The sequence below is a fragment of the Onychomys torridus genome, chromosome 11 (genome assembly GCF_903995425.1).
Source record: "Onychomys torridus chromosome 11, mOncTor1.1, whole genome shotgun sequence".
Taxonomy (NCBI): Eukaryota; Metazoa; Chordata; class Mammalia; order Rodentia; family Cricetidae; genus Onychomys; species Onychomys torridus.
Window position 1 is genome coordinate 57,953,050 of NC_050453.1, and position 16,234 is coordinate 57,969,283.

The window sequence follows — 16,234 nt, forward strand, 5'->3', positions numbered from 1 at the left end:
GCCTCCCATGGAAGTTCTCAAGTTGTCAGCGAGCCACTTAAAGGTTGGCACCTATACTGATTGCCCGCCTGACACTAGGGGCAGTCCTGGAGGGTGACACTCCCCCCAGAGCACTGCAGACTGTCACTGACGACAGCTTGGGACATTCTTACCCCTTGAAAAGACAAAAGGAATTTGTTTCTCTAAAAATAGTGGGGTCTGGAATTTAATCTGAGTAAGAAGATAAGGCTCCCAGCCATCTGTCCTCCCCATCCCAAGCTTCCAGAGACAAGCGGGAAGGAGTTGAGGCCAGAACCAGACTCAGGTGCTGGGGCCGAGACGAGACGGGAACTCAGAGTTCCCCTCACCCCACTCTACCCCCACCATCCCATCCCGGATGTGGTTCTGACTTGTGTCTCCGTGTCTGTCTGGGTCAGGGCTGGTCTGGGTGGGCTGTGCTGGAACTCTGAGGCAGTAACTGATGGGAAGGGGCAGGCCAAACCAGTCCTAGGCCCGTCAAACCCCACAACCCCAGGGGGTGCTGATCCTAGTGCACAGAGGTGTGCCATCTGCAGCACTGGCTGGACTGCCACAGCACAGCCTATGCCAGGGGTCACGGAGCAGTAGATGGCATCAGCGGGCTCCATCTTGAGGGAGCGGTGGGTAAACACAGACTGGCAACTGTCTGCCACACCCTTTCTCTTCCAGGTGGTGTCTGTGCTCTGTGTGTGGCTAGATGGTCCAGCTTCTTGCTCCCTCCCCCGTCCCTCCTTTTCCTCCCTAGCCTGTCCTCTTGAACTGTGCTTGGGGGCTCAGCAACAGATGGGATTCGTTTCCTCTTTGGCTTTAAAGTATCCTGGCGTTGAAAAATGTCAAATCAAATAAACTGTGGGCCCCTGCCTTCTCCCAGACTGGCTCTTTATCCCAGAGGCACTGAACTCAAGTCTTAAAGAGACACCTCCAGTCTCATAACACAGCCTCCGACCTCTGCCTCCAGCTTAGCCCACACCTGACTGCCAGGCTCTAAGATGCCCATCCAGCTCTACCAGGGATGAGAATTCTGCATGGGTACCGGGTGTGCACCGTTTTCCCAGAGAGAGCCTGCTGAGTGTGGTTGGACAGGGAAGAGATGCCCTGAATCTCCTTCTGCCTTTGCCGTCTGTTTTCTGGCTAGTCTCTAGGCATCCCACTGGTGGGCAGCTAGACCAGGTCTGTCATTGGCCCATGAACATGCCGGGTGGGGGGACAGACACATGGGGAGGAACTGATGCTCCAGTACAGGAAGAAACATCAGTTTCTCCCCTGAAGGGACTTCAGATCTAAATGGTAGGTAAGGGGCTAGGGATGTAGCTCAGGGGTAGGGCCCTTGCCCAGTAGATGTGAGGCCCTGGGTTCTATCCCCACATACTCTTCTCATGACTGTGGTCAAATACCTGAGAAGCAACTTAAAGGAAGAAGGTTGACCTTGGCTCACCATCTATCATGGTAGGGAGGCGGTTCATCAAACTACATCCACTGTCAGGAAGCAGACAGCAGACAGGAAGTGGGCCAAGCTATAAAATGTCAAGCCCCACCCCCAGGGACACACTTCCTCCAACAAGGCTCCACCTCCTAAAGGTTCCACAACCTTCCAAGTGTTCAAACACATGAGCCAATGGGGAACATTTCGCCTTGAAATCATAATACCCTAGAACTAAGTAAGTGTTAGGTTGGATACTTTCCGGTCTGTAAGAAATGTCAGGATGTGCAGTTGAAGTCGATAATGGTTGTTGCCCCTTGGGGTTAGTACAAAAAACGGCAGTGCTGGTCGGCAGATCCATTTACACAGCCTTGGCTGATGGATCTCTGCATGGGACGGAGCAGTGGGTTAACTTTAGAATCTGGAGTTCAACCCTAAGCATCTCTAGTTTGATGTGTGGTACTAAGCAAGTCATCTAACCTCTCTGAGTTTGTTCATTTATAAAAAACGAAATTAAAGCTGGGTACAGTGGTGCACACCTTTAATCCCAACACTTGGGAGGCAGAGGCAGGCAGGTCCCCCCCAACCCCCGCTTTTTTTTTTATTTAATTTTTTTTTTCATTTTGCATACCAATCACAGTTCTCTCTCCTCCTGTTCCCCCTCCAGCCACCCCCATCCCCTCCTCCAAAAAGGTAAAGCCTCTCATGGGGAGTCAACAATGCCTGCTACATTCAGCTGAGGCAGGACTAAGCTTTCCCCACTGCATCAAGGCTGAGCAAGGTATTCCACCATAGCCAGCTCATGCATTGGGGTAGATCCTGATCCCACTGCCAGGGGCCCCTCAAATGACCAAGCTACACAACTGTCTCTCACTTGCAGAGGGCCTAGTTTGGCTCCATGTAGGCTCCACAGCTGTCGGTCTAGAGCCCCTGAGCTCCCATGAGCTTGGTTCAGTTGTCTCTGTAGAGACATCCCCCATCATGATCTTGACCCCTCCCCTTGCTCATATAATTAATTCCCTGTTCCCTCTCTTCCACTGGACCCCTGGAGCTCAGACTGGTGCTTGGCTGTGGATCTCTGCATCTGTAGGCAGACTTTTGAGTTTGAGGTCAGCCTGGTCTACAAAGAAAGTCCCAGGATAGCCAGGGCTACACAGAGAAACCCTGTCTTAAAAAACAAAAACAAGGGGTTGGGGATTTAGCTCAGTGGTAGAGTTCTTGCCTAGCAAGCGCAAGGCCCGGGGTTCGATCCTCAGCTCCCAAAAACAAAACAAAACAAAACAAAAAAAAAAACCAATAACAACAAAAAACCCAACCAAACAAGAAAGAATAAAAATGAAATTATTTTTGCCTGGTGAGGCCCAAGTAGAAAAGAATATGTAAGAGTCCTTTAAAAGTATATAGGGGTGTTGGCTTAAAGTATTTATTCCAATCTCGACTTAGTGTTCTATTCACTTAGCTAATGGTTTTTGTTTTAGAGGTTGTTACAGTATCAAAATAAAGTTCTTTTTTTCTTTCTCCCTCCTCTTTTTTCCCCTTCTTTCCTTTTATTTTGAAAACAGTTAAAGATTTATTTCATTTTCTATGTATGAGTATTTTGCCTGTATGTATGCCTGTATGTATATATTTATGTACATATGTATGTATATGTACCTTGAGCATGCCTGATGCCCCCAGAGGCCAGAAGAGGGTGTTGGACCCCCTGGACCTGGAGGCACAAATGGTTGTTGTATGAGTTATCATTCCATTGCTGTGATAAATACTATGATGATGACAACTTATAAAAGAAAGTTCCAGAGGTTAGAGTCTATGACAGTCATGGCAGGGAGCACAGCCATAGGCAGACAGGCGCAGTCCTGGAGCAGTAGCTGAGAGCTCATGTCTTGGACCACAGGCACAAGCAGAGAGAGCTAATTGGGAACGGCATGGACTTTTGAAACCTCAAAGTCCACCCCCAGTGACATGCCTCTTTCAACCACACCACACCCCCTAATCCTTTCCAAACAGTTCTACCATCTGGCAATCAAGCATTCTGATACATGAGCCTGTGAAGGGGTGTTCTCATCCTAACCACCAGAGTTGTGAACCACCAGGTGGGTGCTGGGTTCTCTGCAAAAGCAACAAGTGCTCTAGACTTCTGATCCAGCTCTTCGGTCTCCTCTATCCTTTTGGACAGAGTCTCATTATGTTGCCCTGGCTGGCTCCACTGTGTAGTCCAGTCTGCCTTTGAACTCTGTATGTATATGTGTGTTTATGTGAGTGTGTGTATGCAGGCCACCTTCTTTTTTTTTTTTTTTTGAGACAAGGTCTCTCCCTGAAACTGGAGCTCCCTGGCTGAGCTCAACTGGGGTCAATGAGCCCTGGTGCTGGCTTGAAGGATACATACTGACATGCCTGGCTTTTCCATGGATTCTGGGGAATCCAAATGCAGGTCCTCACACTCATGCGGCAGGAACTTTACCAAACAAGCCATGTATCCTTAAACTCTTCATCATTCTGCCTTCCACCTCCAAGTTCTGAGGTCACAGGGACATCCCACAAGACCCAAGCTGAAATAGAGTGACTTAAACTTGATAGATGATACATTGGATTTTGGCTTTGAGAGCAGGCTTATCAACACAGTGATATCACAGCTGCCAGAGCAGGAGAGTGGCTAAAGGCACACAGCCAGGCTGCTGTGTAGCATCCTGCCTCCTCCTCTGCCCAGCCACGTGAGGTTAGATGCGTGCTCTGCTTCCTCTTTTGGTACCACAGCTGAAAACTGTGGGCCCCAGTGCCTCTGTCTTATACAATGAGAGAATTAACTTTGGAGCTATGTCTACTTTAGATAGCGTAAGGACTCGATGCATGCTAGCCATTGTTAGTCATCTGGGGACAGATATCAACACACTGACAGACCTATGCTGTCCCACGCACGCTCTAGATAATGGTTAACAACGTATTTTCCAGTGTGTGTTTACCTTCATGCTGAAAATGACATGTCTAGTCCTCACTGGGAAAAGAGGAATTTATTTGCTAAGCAATATGGACTTATTCTGACCCTTTTCACTTGTGCATGCAATGTTCTTTGCCAAATGGTGCCCACATGCGGCTTGGGATCTGAGTCATGAGTACAGCATGTAGCTGTGCACAGAGCTCAGTTAATTGTAGGGATGGAGAGATGGCTCAGTGGCTGGGCACCTGCCACTCTTCCAGAGGACCTGAGTTCAGTTCCTAGCATTGACATTAGGGTGGCTCACAACCACCTAGAACTCCAGCTGCAGGGGCTCTGACATTTTCTTCTGGCCTCAGGGGGTACTTGCACCACATGCATGTGCATGCACGCATGCACACACTTACACACACATACACACACACACACACACACACACACACACACACACAATTAAAAATAAAATAAATTCACAAAATGAACTAAGAACTAAGCTAATTGTGCAAAGGCTCCCAGTGACTGACCTTTTCCCCATCATGACCTGGCTTGCTGCGCTTGCTGTCCCATACTCAAACACTGCCCAAAGGGTGGTTTGGGCTCATGTCTTAGCTCCCTGGATGTTGCCATAACACAATACCACAAAGAGGTCATTTATGAAGAACAAAAATTTATTTTTTACACTTCTGGGAGATGGGTGTCCGAGACTGAGGGGTCAGTCTGCTCAGGACCTTCTGTGGGGGGAAAGTGGAGGGTCAGGAGAACATACATGAGAGAGGGGGCTTAACTCATGCTTTATCAGGAACCTGCCCCCACCATAACTAACCATGAATCTACGCTGTCATGATCTAGTTGCACCTTAAAAGTCCTACATCTTAGCACCATCACTGAAGATTTTCCAGCACACATCTCCCATCTTCGATGACACATTAAAGTGGACAGATGGGCACCTGCGGAGTGAGCAGATCTGAAGCAGGGATGGCCTGGGCATGAGAAGGAAGGTGGGGCATACACAGGTGATTGCCATGGCACCTGAGGCTTGGAGATTTCTAGGAGGTTGGTGACCCCACGTGGGCCAAAGAAGCTTGCTTATTTATTTTTCAGCTCCCACTCATTATTGAGCGCAGCAACTCCTAGCGGCACTGAGTGACACTTCCAGCCTGTTCTGGTTGGGTCACAGACGTAGGTGCCTGTATGGGATCGGTGAGGAGAGGAGCGTGGTAAGACACATGCACCACAAAAAAGAAAATGAGAAGCAAGGAAGGAAAGGTGTGTGTAGAATCAGACTCCAGGAGCTGCTGTGATGGAAGAGGCTAATTTGAGAGCATCCTTGGCTCTCAAAATTCCATTCTCTGTCTACAGGATTAGTGTGTATCTTGTGCTGTGTCTCTTAAAACCTGGAGTAAGCCAGGTATTCCAGAGGGGCTGCCGGGTGCATGCTGGTTGCCATGGCGACTGATGCCAACTGAGGCGTGGCCCCTCCTTTGGGAGTCCTAGAAACCTACAATTGAGCTGCTGGAGTTTTCACTTCCTGTGATGACATGCAGTTTGGCTGACAGTCCTGGAGGAGAGGAAAGCTGTTGAGATATGTATGGCTTCTCTCTACCAGCCCTGCCCACCTGTCTCCCTGTCCATTTGTCTCTCCTCTTTAACTGTCACCCCCCTCCTTTGCTCCACCAATATGGTGTGTGATAAGCCAGCCAAGCTTGTCTGTGCCTGGAAGTTTCGTGCAAGCCGACATCACCGCAAGATCACAAATTTGGAAGTATGATAGGCTGGGTCAGACACCGTCTCTGAAGCTTCAGGAAATCTGTTTATACTAAGTATAAATAACAATATGGAACTAGGATTGTTGTTGGAAGGCAACAGAACACAATATATGTGGCATATGGCATGCCGTAGGTGCTCAGTATATGTAAGGTACTTGGGATGTAGTAGGTGCTCAACAAATGCTTATGTCTTCCCTTCTCTTGTTTGACTTTCTAGAAGTCCAAAGCTATAGAGGCCATCTTTGAGATAGAATTTTCCTGCCTAGGAGGTGATGCTTTCCCAAATACCCTCTCACCAGGGAGTTTTCCCTAATTTACCCCATTACAGAATGATTGCTATCTGCCTCTGGGTTGTTCCAAGCCTCACGTGCACAATTTGTACTATACTAATTTGTGCTTTTATGATTCCTCAACAATTGTAAAGGAGCAGCTTCTATAACACTAAAATGGAATTATCTCATTTAATCTCAACAATAAGAATGAGATATTCTTTATGTTGATTTACAATGTAGGCTAAGAACTCAGCCTAACTAACTTCAAAGTGGCAGAACCCTAGCAAAGCCCAGGCCTGACTCCCATTCCAATCTATCACTGCCTTGCTATGTGTATCTTGTTTCCCTAAAGCCTGGGAGCATGGCAGAGGAGGTATCCCGTGCCTTCCACTGGAATAGCAGCTTTCCAAACACAGACACCCCGTCTCTTCCTGCCAGCAGCTTGGGTTCTCACATGTTACCGAATGCCCAGCAAACCATTGCTAGAGACCCCTGCTGGAATGCCCCTAAGCAACCTCTCCATCATCCTCACTCTGGGGAGCCACAAAGTGGCCACAGCTGGGAACTCAGGGCCAACAGCAAATGAGCAACCCAAGCCTCTGAATGCACGTCCTTGTTTGACTCTAGCTCAAAGACAGAGCTGTCCTAGGCTATTCCTGAGGGGCCAGTTCAGGCCTCTGGGCTATCAGATGTCTCTGGTCAGGCAAGCAAAGGACCATTCACTGCAGCTGAAGAGAGGCCAGCAGACCAAGGAGGAGGCTTCCCCACCAAACTCTCTGCAGGAGGATTCCCCAAAGAGGTCTGAAGACAGAATTATTCTCACTTCACTGTCCCGGAGACAATGAAGTATGCACCAGTGGATGCATGAAAGCCTGGATTTGAAGAGCAAACTAGAAAAGAGATATCTGAAGCATGTAGCTACGCCAGAAATGGATAGATGCTCTCTGAATATGCAGGGCAAGCTCCTGGAGAGAGCAGGTGGGAGGGGGTGCCATGTGGGCATGTGCCACAGATAGAGCAGAGCTCTGTGCATACCCAGGAGTTGGGAGGAGAGGTGGACACTGTGGGAGACCCATCGGAGCATGTGTGAGAGGTGGCTAGATGTGGAGGCAGGGCATATACAAGGAGGCACAGCCACCCAGGCACAAGTGTATACAGAGCAGCAACCGGAGAGGAGGAGGGACTTCCGGAAGGAAGTGAGTGACCTTGCATTTGACTCGACACAGACAGAACAAGTGGCATCTCCCAGCCCTCACATCTCCCTTGTCCAGTTTGTATTCAAGGGGTCCTCCCTGAGTCCTCCTCCTTGGGTGGCATCTCCAGCCCGGAGACAGAGGCCTGGCTCCCACTCATCCTTGCGGTTCACACTCTTTCAGACCCTCTTCTCACTGCTCACCCACTCCGTGCCGCAGGCTTCCTCCACCGCCCTGTCTGACTTCATTCTCAGACACTGGAGGTCTGATGACAAGGGGAAGTTAAGGATTGACACTCTCTCCCCACACGTGGCCACAGAGCTGCTAGCAGCAGGGGTTCCCAGGGCCACTCATGTGCCACTGGACGTTGTTAGGCGAGGGCCAGGTTTTATCTGGTTGTCATTTTCCTTTCCAACCCATAATGAGCTTTGGAAGAAGGGCCCTGGGGACAGGCAGTGGTTCCAGCCCAGGCTGAAGTGAACCTTTCCCAGATGTCCCCTGTTTTCTGGAGTTGGCCTGGGCAAAGCACTTCCATGTGTGCCTTCCACTCCAAGACCCCACTGCACTCTGGGAGGCAGCAGCTGTACAGCCTCTTATGTCTCCGTGAGCACCTGTGGCTAGTTTCCCTTTCCTACTGACCTGGGATGTTACCCAGTCTGTTTTTGCTTCGCTCTGAAAACGATGGTGCTAATGCCCACATCATGGTTTTTATTTATACATTCAGTATATACTTTATAGTATATACTGCTGGTCGGCAGGCCCTGCAGATACAGGAGAAAACATGGGCGTTGTTCTTAAACTCATAAAATGAAATGGCACACAAATACATAAAAATTAAAATATACCTTAAACGATGCTGAAACAAGGTTGAACAGAGAGCAGTGGGCGCAGGCCATTTGGGATAGGGTGGTCGGGAAAGCTTTCTTTGTTCCAGCAAACAGCAGAGCATGTGCAAAGGCCCTGAGGCAAGAGCAAATCTATGTTCAGGGAGTCAGAAGGAGGTCGGCGTGGCTGAAGCAAAGTAAACAGAGAAGAGAGTGGTCAGGAATAAGGTCAGCAGTTAGCTAGGGGCCAGGTGTGCCACAATGAGTCTTGTGAGAGGGAAAACCTCTGGAGGACTTTGGGGAAGGGGTGGTGGAATTACTGTGAGATCACCGTGGCACTAGGGGAACCAGGAAGCGTGACCGGAGACCTCTCCCGCTGCCCTTTCCTCTCCCTCCCCAGCATCCTCTGTCTCTCAGGGATGGTAAGGGAGGTCCATGAAGATGCTAGCTCACCACACAAGATTGTTGAGGCTCCCTTCTCTGCATTTCCCAACTGCAGGGGTGGTGGGAAAGGCGAGTCTTGGCAAAGGTTATATAAATATTTGCTGAGCAATAACACAGCTGGGAGCAGGGCCCCTTCCTTCAGCTGGCGCGTTTGCCACCCTAGAGAAAGCTCAGCTGGGATGAGGGATGAGCTTTGGAACTCTCCACTACGCATCTGCTGACTCTCAATACCCCCATTCAAACTGCCCCGCAGACCGACCTTCCATACCCTGCATTATATGCCCTGTGCTGGCCCTATGGAGGGATCTGGCAAGAAGTGATACACACCACTGTCTGGAGAAGCCCTCGTCTAAGAACCAGGAAAGTTGTGTTTGCCCAGCAATGCCATGCTCACCACTTACCCTTCATGGGCCTCATGGGTAGGAGGGCCTGTGGCTGGGCACAGTGACCTTTCGAGTTGTTTCAGCTCTGATCTCTGAGTTGAATCTGGTCCAGGCTCCCTGGTACCTCCTCCAGGAAGGGCCTGGAGGCTGGCTGGGCCATGAAGTGAGAAGGAAAACTCACACAGAGAGCTATAAAAGATCTCAGACATAGCCAACAGGTCAAGAGATTCCCTGGTGATTCCTGAGCTAGGACGGACTTCATCATGCCCGCGCCTGTGGGCAGATGGCCTTAGGCCACTCTTGGAACCCTCCCAGCCAGGAATGATCTAAAGAAAGTGCAGCAGTAGCTATCTGGCCTGAGATCGCTAGGCTGTTTAAGAAAAGAAGCTGGAAATCGTCTCTCCAGATACTTCTCTCAAGGTCAAACAAAACAGATGAATCCATCAAGATCTGGGAGTCTTTGGGAGATCTGGGGTAGGTCTTTGAAGCGGGATTAGGGACGTAGCCAGAAAATCTCCTAATAATTCTACCACAGTGTGGGAAGAAGGGCTCACTTGCTCTGTCCCTTTCCCAAATCCTCTCTCTCTCCTTTCCCTATCCAACCAGCAAAGAATCCATTCAATTCTTTCTCTGTTTTTATCACTCCACTCTATGCCTGTCCCTGTCAAGACACTACCAGTGGCTGTACATGTTAGCTCACACATTTGCAATCCCCCCAGAATTTAGGAGGCTGAGACAGGTGACTCACAAGTTCAAGGCCAGCTTATGCTATATAGTGAGTTTGGGGCCAATCTGAGCTCCATGTACAATGACGCTTGGTCTCAAACAAACAAATGACAAAAAAGAAAAGGAAAATAAAGCTGTCACTAGATTAGCTCAAGGGTATGGAGTAGTCTCTGTGCCCAGCCACCCACAGGCTTGGAGGGAAGTTCTCTGACAGGCCAGGACCTATGGAGGGCGAGGGATTTTTCCATTCGAGAAGTTCCATAACCTCAGAGTTGGTGAGAAAGAAGAAATCAGGCAGGCCACGGGACAAAGTGGAAGTGTCTACCCTGGGACTCAGTCTGTTCAAGGGTCTCTCCAGGAAGTCAGGTATGTGGTCGGGCCCCAGATAGGTGACATTGGCCCCAGAAATGCTTAGACAAGTGACCTTAGAATGCACAGCATGCCAAACTACCTGGCCAGTGTCTTTTGCTTAGCCCGTTCTAACCAAGCATGCCAGTCTCTGAAAGTATTGTCAGGGACACCACCGTAACCACTCAGAAACTCTTTTCGGTGTCTCTGCTGAAAAGGAGACAATGTCCAAGAGGAGCTCAGGCCTGGGCCCAGACACCTGTCAGGGATCCTCAGGATTAGGAAGGTGGGGGCAGGGAGCACAGGTCATCCTCAGGAACCTACTGATAGACTCATGCACATGTGTCTGGGACCTCCGCTCCACTATGGATGTTTTTCAGTCTTTCCAAACCTCAGTTTCCCCTCTGTAAAGAGGCACTCTGATGGTGCTGGCATGGGAGATAAATGAGGTCATAGCCCTTGGGGGAATCTGTAAAGAGCAGTGCCAAGGGAGCACAGAGGGCGTCTATCTGGCACACACAGGCCTTTTTCCTCTCACCCGTGTTGGCTGGCAATTCTTTCTGGAAAAGTGCCTGGTACCCTGCTCCCTTTCCGCAGGTGTTTTCCTACTCTCAGAAAGAAGCACTCAGAGTCACCCCTACATGCCTCTCCCCCATAGCCAGGGCCACCACATCACCCCCACTCTGCCACACCTCCATGATGGGCAAGGCCAGGGCCTCTTCAAACACAGGAGTAGGTCCCTTGACAGGGAAGGCTGGTTTTTCTGACTTCACAAAAGCCCCAGACAGCATTCCTCTTCAATGTTGAAGTCCAATTACCAAAGTACCCTGACCTGGGGGCTGAAAATAGCAGGTGCTAATTTGCATGCTATTTATTTAAGTAGTGGAGCCTCTGGAGTCTTGCCTCTTTCCCCCTGTAAAAGCCCACGCTAGCCTACACAGGAAAATAGGTGCTCCACAAGGTGCAGCTTCCCCTTGAGGGAGGGAAGAGGGACACACAGAGGGATTAAGTTTGGCAGCTCAGAAATCCATCTTGGGGAGGAGGGCTATAGAGATCCTCAGGCCTGGAACCGAAAGCTGAGAGCCCCTCCTTGTGGCTAAGTGGCTAGCCAAGACTTGTTCCCATTATGGTCCCCTAGTCCCTTTGGGGGCAAGAAGAAGATAGAGTCAGAGGAGGCTATTTGGTAAACAAGCTGCCAGGTATAAGGAAGAATATGGCCCTATGGTCTCTGGGTGGCTGTGAAGGAATGCTCAGGGACAGCTCAATTCCTTGTATGTGCAAACACATGCGTGTACACACACACACACACACACACACACACACACACACACACACACACACTCACCATTCCTCCAAGGAAACTCCCGCCCCTTACCCTTCCTCAGACTCTCTCTCCAGCTCTGACCAGAAAGCCACAAAGAAAAAAAAAAACCTTATGGAAAACCTACTGCTAGATTTGGAGGACAGAAACCCCTGCTGATGACATTCTTCTGGCTGACACAGCCATTTTATTCAGGATTCATGTTGGCTGGCGCTAAAGAGAATCCCTCATGGTGCTATAAGTTGTTCCCCAGATGACCCAGGCCAGCTCCAACACAGCAGTGGGGACAGACCCTCCTGGGAGAAGGGACTGTATTCATTCTCTCTAGATAGCTGTGAGGATGAGAAGCCCAGGGCAGTTCTAGGATAGGGAGGCAGGAGAGGGGATAGGTCCAGGAACTGGACTGAGATGGAAGAATGTACTAGAGAGATCCTTTACCTTGCTCCTACTCCCTGCAAAGCTGTTGTACTTGGGAAGTGCATCTTTCTCAAGTCTCACCACCCAAACTGCTTGGAATGTGTAAGAAAGTCTCCTTGTCTCACCATGGTAAGGGGAGGATAGGTGAGGATCACCCCAGGGTTCCCCTGTCCTTGGATCTCTAGGTGTGTTTGTAGAACTTAACAATGGTGTACATGTTTAGATATAAACCCCCTCCCCCAGCCCAGCCTATTCAAGGGCAAAGGTCCCTGGAACATGATTCATTCCTTGGAGCTGCAGCCCCAGGTCAGTGCCCCCTGGGCAGTCACAGGTCTGGGAAAAGACGGGCTTCAAGGGAAAGAACTCAAAGCCCCCATTCGATCCTCTAACAAGGCTAAGAGGAGGCAGGCTTTCAGAATGTCATTCTGCTCCTTCGTAACATTTGTGAAAGCTAAGGCTAAAGCAGATGCCATGTGGTCTTAGAGGGCGGTGGGGCTCAGCCCCACAGCACTGCTCAGACTCCAGAGACCTCTGCCTTGCGGTTCACAGTCATCCTACTTCAGTACGCATGGGGCTTTTTTACGCTTGTAAAAGTTTTATTGATTTAGTGTGTGTGTGTGTGTGTGTGTGTGTGTGTGTGTGTGTGTGTGTGTGTGTGCGCCATGGTTTATGTGTGGCTGTCAGAGAAGGATTTGCAGCAGTCTGTTCTCTCCTTCTACCACGGCTGTTCAGGGAATTAACTCCAGTCGAAGCTTGGCAAGAGGCTAACGCCATACGTACATACGGCTTGAGCCATCTTGCTGGCCTCATCATGGCGCTTTTCAAGGAAGAACTGCAGATAACAGTCCATCCACCTCTCAAATGCAATGTCTAGCTTGCCTCGTTCACATCTGGCTGGAGACTCAACCATGGAGCCTCTTCCCTTAAGGCTTGAGGACTGGAGGGAGCAGGGAAACAGTGTATCTGCTATACTGTCTGTCCACAACCTTCCTAATGCTGGGAGCCTTTAATGCAGTTCCTCATGTGGTGGGGACCCTCCCCAACCGTAACATTATTTGTGTTGCTACTTCATAGCTGTAATTTTGCTACTGTTATGAATTGTAATGTAAACATCTGTGTTTTCTGATGATCTTAGGCGACCCCTGTGAAAAGGTTGGTCGAGCCCCACAGGTTGAGAACAGCGGCTCTACGCAGACCTCCTTTCTTTTTGACCGAGAAAGTAGGGTATCACAGCTGGGCCCCGAGGGCGGGAGAATCCCAAGGTTTGAGCCCTGCTATCCATTCCACTAATTTCCATACCCTCCGTTAAAGACGGGGCGTCTTGGGATCCTTTTCTCCCTACTCTGTCACCTGAAAATGCCTCTTGGATGACTCTACCTTGGGGACTATGAACTGAACGCTACCCCCAACCCGCCCCCAGCATCCCCTTCAACTGCAAGCATACCTCTCGCCTCTGCAGTAGTCCCCGGAATACCAGAAATCTGTATTCGTCCCACCCCTTAAGAGTATCCGGAATAGAGAGAGACATTATCTTACCCCACCCTTCGTATAACGGTCCAGAGCCAACCTCTAGCAATATGGAGCCCCATCTGACCTTCATCTTGTTTCAAGGATGAGTGTATGAATTCAGTACGCCAATTCTGAGTAACTGTTAAAAGCCTCGTAAATGGCGAGGAGTAGGCTAGGAAGGACCCCTGTCAACCCTACCCACCCGTGCACCACCTCGGCTCCCTACCCAAGAAACTTGGAAATGCCCAGCTGCTCACGCCCCCTTCCTTCTACCCTTATAGCGCAAGGCCAGCGGCTCACCAGACTGCTGCTGGCATTCAAGGGGTTAACTCAGGAGCAGCCCAGGTAGAGGTCGAGGCCCTCAACCCCCACCACCTCAGCACCTTCCGGATTCTGAGGCCGCAGAGGCCACCGAAACCGTGGAGGCTGCGGTAGCTCTTTGTCTACCTGCTCTGGGCGTTAAAGAGCCCGCTGGCAGCCTGCTTTTCTGGGGCTCGGGACAGAAGTCAGCGACAGAGAAATTGGGCTCTGTCGCTTTAAGTACAGCTGGAGCCGTAAGTACTAGGCCGGCTGTGCAGAGAAAAGGAGCAGAGAGCGGACGTTCGACCGGTTCGGCGTCCGCCCCTCCGCGTGGTCGGCGGCTCTTATGATTTGGGGTGCCCGCCGCGTGCCAGTCAAAGGCTGTCCCGGGTGTACTGGGTGCTCACCCACTGAATAGTCTCCTGAGCCGGGGAAGATGCTTCATCTGCCCCTGCCCAGGTCGGGAAGGGCAGCGAATTTCCCCCGCAGGTAAGCCTGGAGTCCGTCTAGGGCATCCCCACCCGCTAGGCTCCTAGCTCCTCCGCGTCTGCAGCCTCGGGGCGGTGGTGAGGGGTCAGTCCTCCAGGAGGAAGGTCTCGGCCGGGCTCCTGTGCCAGAGCGAGGCGTGCCAGAGTCCCAGAGACTGGCTCCCCACCGTTTGGCTTGCTGCTATTTGGGGCTATTGGTCCGGAAGATGTTTGGAATGGGGATTCTGGAGGGAGAGCTTTGAGCTGCGGAGACCTGGACGAATTCAAACAATAGCACAAGTTGATTGAACTCAGAGGTCTGCGGTTTACGGCTGCGGAGGCTGCAAAGCCGGGTTGGGGTCCTCAGGGACCAGGGCGGGTGTCTGGAGAGGGGCCCGCAGCCCTGGCCTACTCAGCCAAGGTTACCCCTAACTCTGGGCTCTCCATCCAGGAAAGAGGTGGTGAGGGACCTGAGGGAAGGGAGGGGGCCTGGATCCCTTGGAGTGGTACTGTGCTCTGGGGAGGGTAAGAATCTGAGAGTCCGGTGATTTGAGGACACTGTGAGGTACAGCCCTTTGCTGTAAGGTGAGGACGTGAAAGGGGGACCCGAGTGTGACCACAGCACCGTTACCCTAAGTCCCTCGAGCCGGCTTGGAAAGTGCACCAAACTGGGAGAAGTCTTGGACCTTCACAACGGCCTGTGCTGGGACTTTCTGGGTTTTCTGAGAACTTACCATCTTAGGCTACCATCCCAAGATCCACACAGAGTCCTCTCAGACCTGGGAGACTTGGGGGAGTTGGTTCCGGAGGTTGACTCAAAGAACTGTGTGCTAGGTGCAGTGGCCACGCCTACTGGTGCTTTGCCCGGTGCTCTCTGGGGGAACCCAGACTTGCCCCCTAGAGACTTGCTCCTGCTTCCTGGTGATTCCTTGGAGGGAGCCCCAAGTTGTAACTCTGCTTCACACAGAAGGTAGCGTAAGAGCAAAGAATTAGCCAGTGCTCGGGAATGGAGGCCTGTTTTCTTCTGTAAAACTGTGGACACAGGCCTCCAAACTTCTTGTCCCCAGCCACAGTATACGGGCTGCAGCCTTGCAGAGCCCCGGAAATGTAGCAAGTGGTAAGGTTGTTCCCACGACGGGTGATCCATTTTGGGGCCTCCGGGGATTTTTTTGGGTGAGACCGTGGGCTGGGTTGTGTCCAGTTCAGTGACTCCTGGAGAAGGCGCAAGAAAGGTGTGGTTCATAATCTCCAGGCTCCAACAGCACCGCCACTTTCTAAAATGTACGGTCCACACGGGCTGTGCCCTGGGGAAATTGTGGCATCGCCTCCTCACTGAGATTTGTCCATCACTTCCCCCCTCAACTCCAGAAGATCCTCCAAGTGATTCCCAGCATCCACCACCACTTCTTCCTACACAGCCGCCCTCTCTAGATACAGGGTTTCTTTTCAGTTGATATTTTTTCCTGTCTCCTTCTTTGGCCCCATGCCGCTCCAGAAGAGTCACCCTGTCCCCAGGGAACTTGGCCGTTATAGCCTGAGCTTAGTGCCCTACCCTGAGGCCACAGCTGTTGAGTACACACCTGGCTCAGTTTCTGGGCAGGTGTGCTGGGCGGGCCCCTGTCTGCCAAAACCCAGAGAAAGGAGGTCTCATTACACCTCCCCAGGGGTGCAGCTGATCCTGTGGTTTCCTCTCCATCCAAGCCCAAGATTTGCAGCCTGGATGGTAGGCAAGGAGAGAGGGGATGTTGTAAAGTGTAGGTCAGTCTTTGAATTGCTGCACTTCAGTTATAAAGCTTAACTAGCCTGGCTCTAGACCACAGAGGAGGAGCTTAACCCATCCATGCCTTTGCTCTGGGGAGAACTAGAAACTTCCTGGAAAGTTTCTGAAGTTTAG

At 50.9% G+C, this 16,234-nt stretch overlaps 1 protein-coding gene and 1 long non-coding RNA gene across 3 annotated transcripts in view; one reads left to right on the forward strand and one right to left on the reverse strand.

Moving 5' to 3' along the window:
* The window catches only part of Nav1 (neuron navigator 1), a 259,488-nt gene that overhangs the window by 163,716 nt on the left and 79,538 nt on the right, over positions 1-16,234 (forward strand).
* LOC118593142 lies at positions 5,060-9,773 on the reverse strand. 2 transcript variants are annotated; one of them, XR_004946199.1, is made up of 3 exons: positions 9,271-9,773; positions 8,447-8,612; positions 5,060-5,557 (listed from the first exon to the last, which is right to left on the reverse strand). It is a non-coding gene; the product is annotated as an uncharacterized LOC118593142 (long non-coding RNA). The 2 variants fall into 2 exon arrangements; XR_004946198.1 differs by having other exon boundaries at positions 5,060-5,928.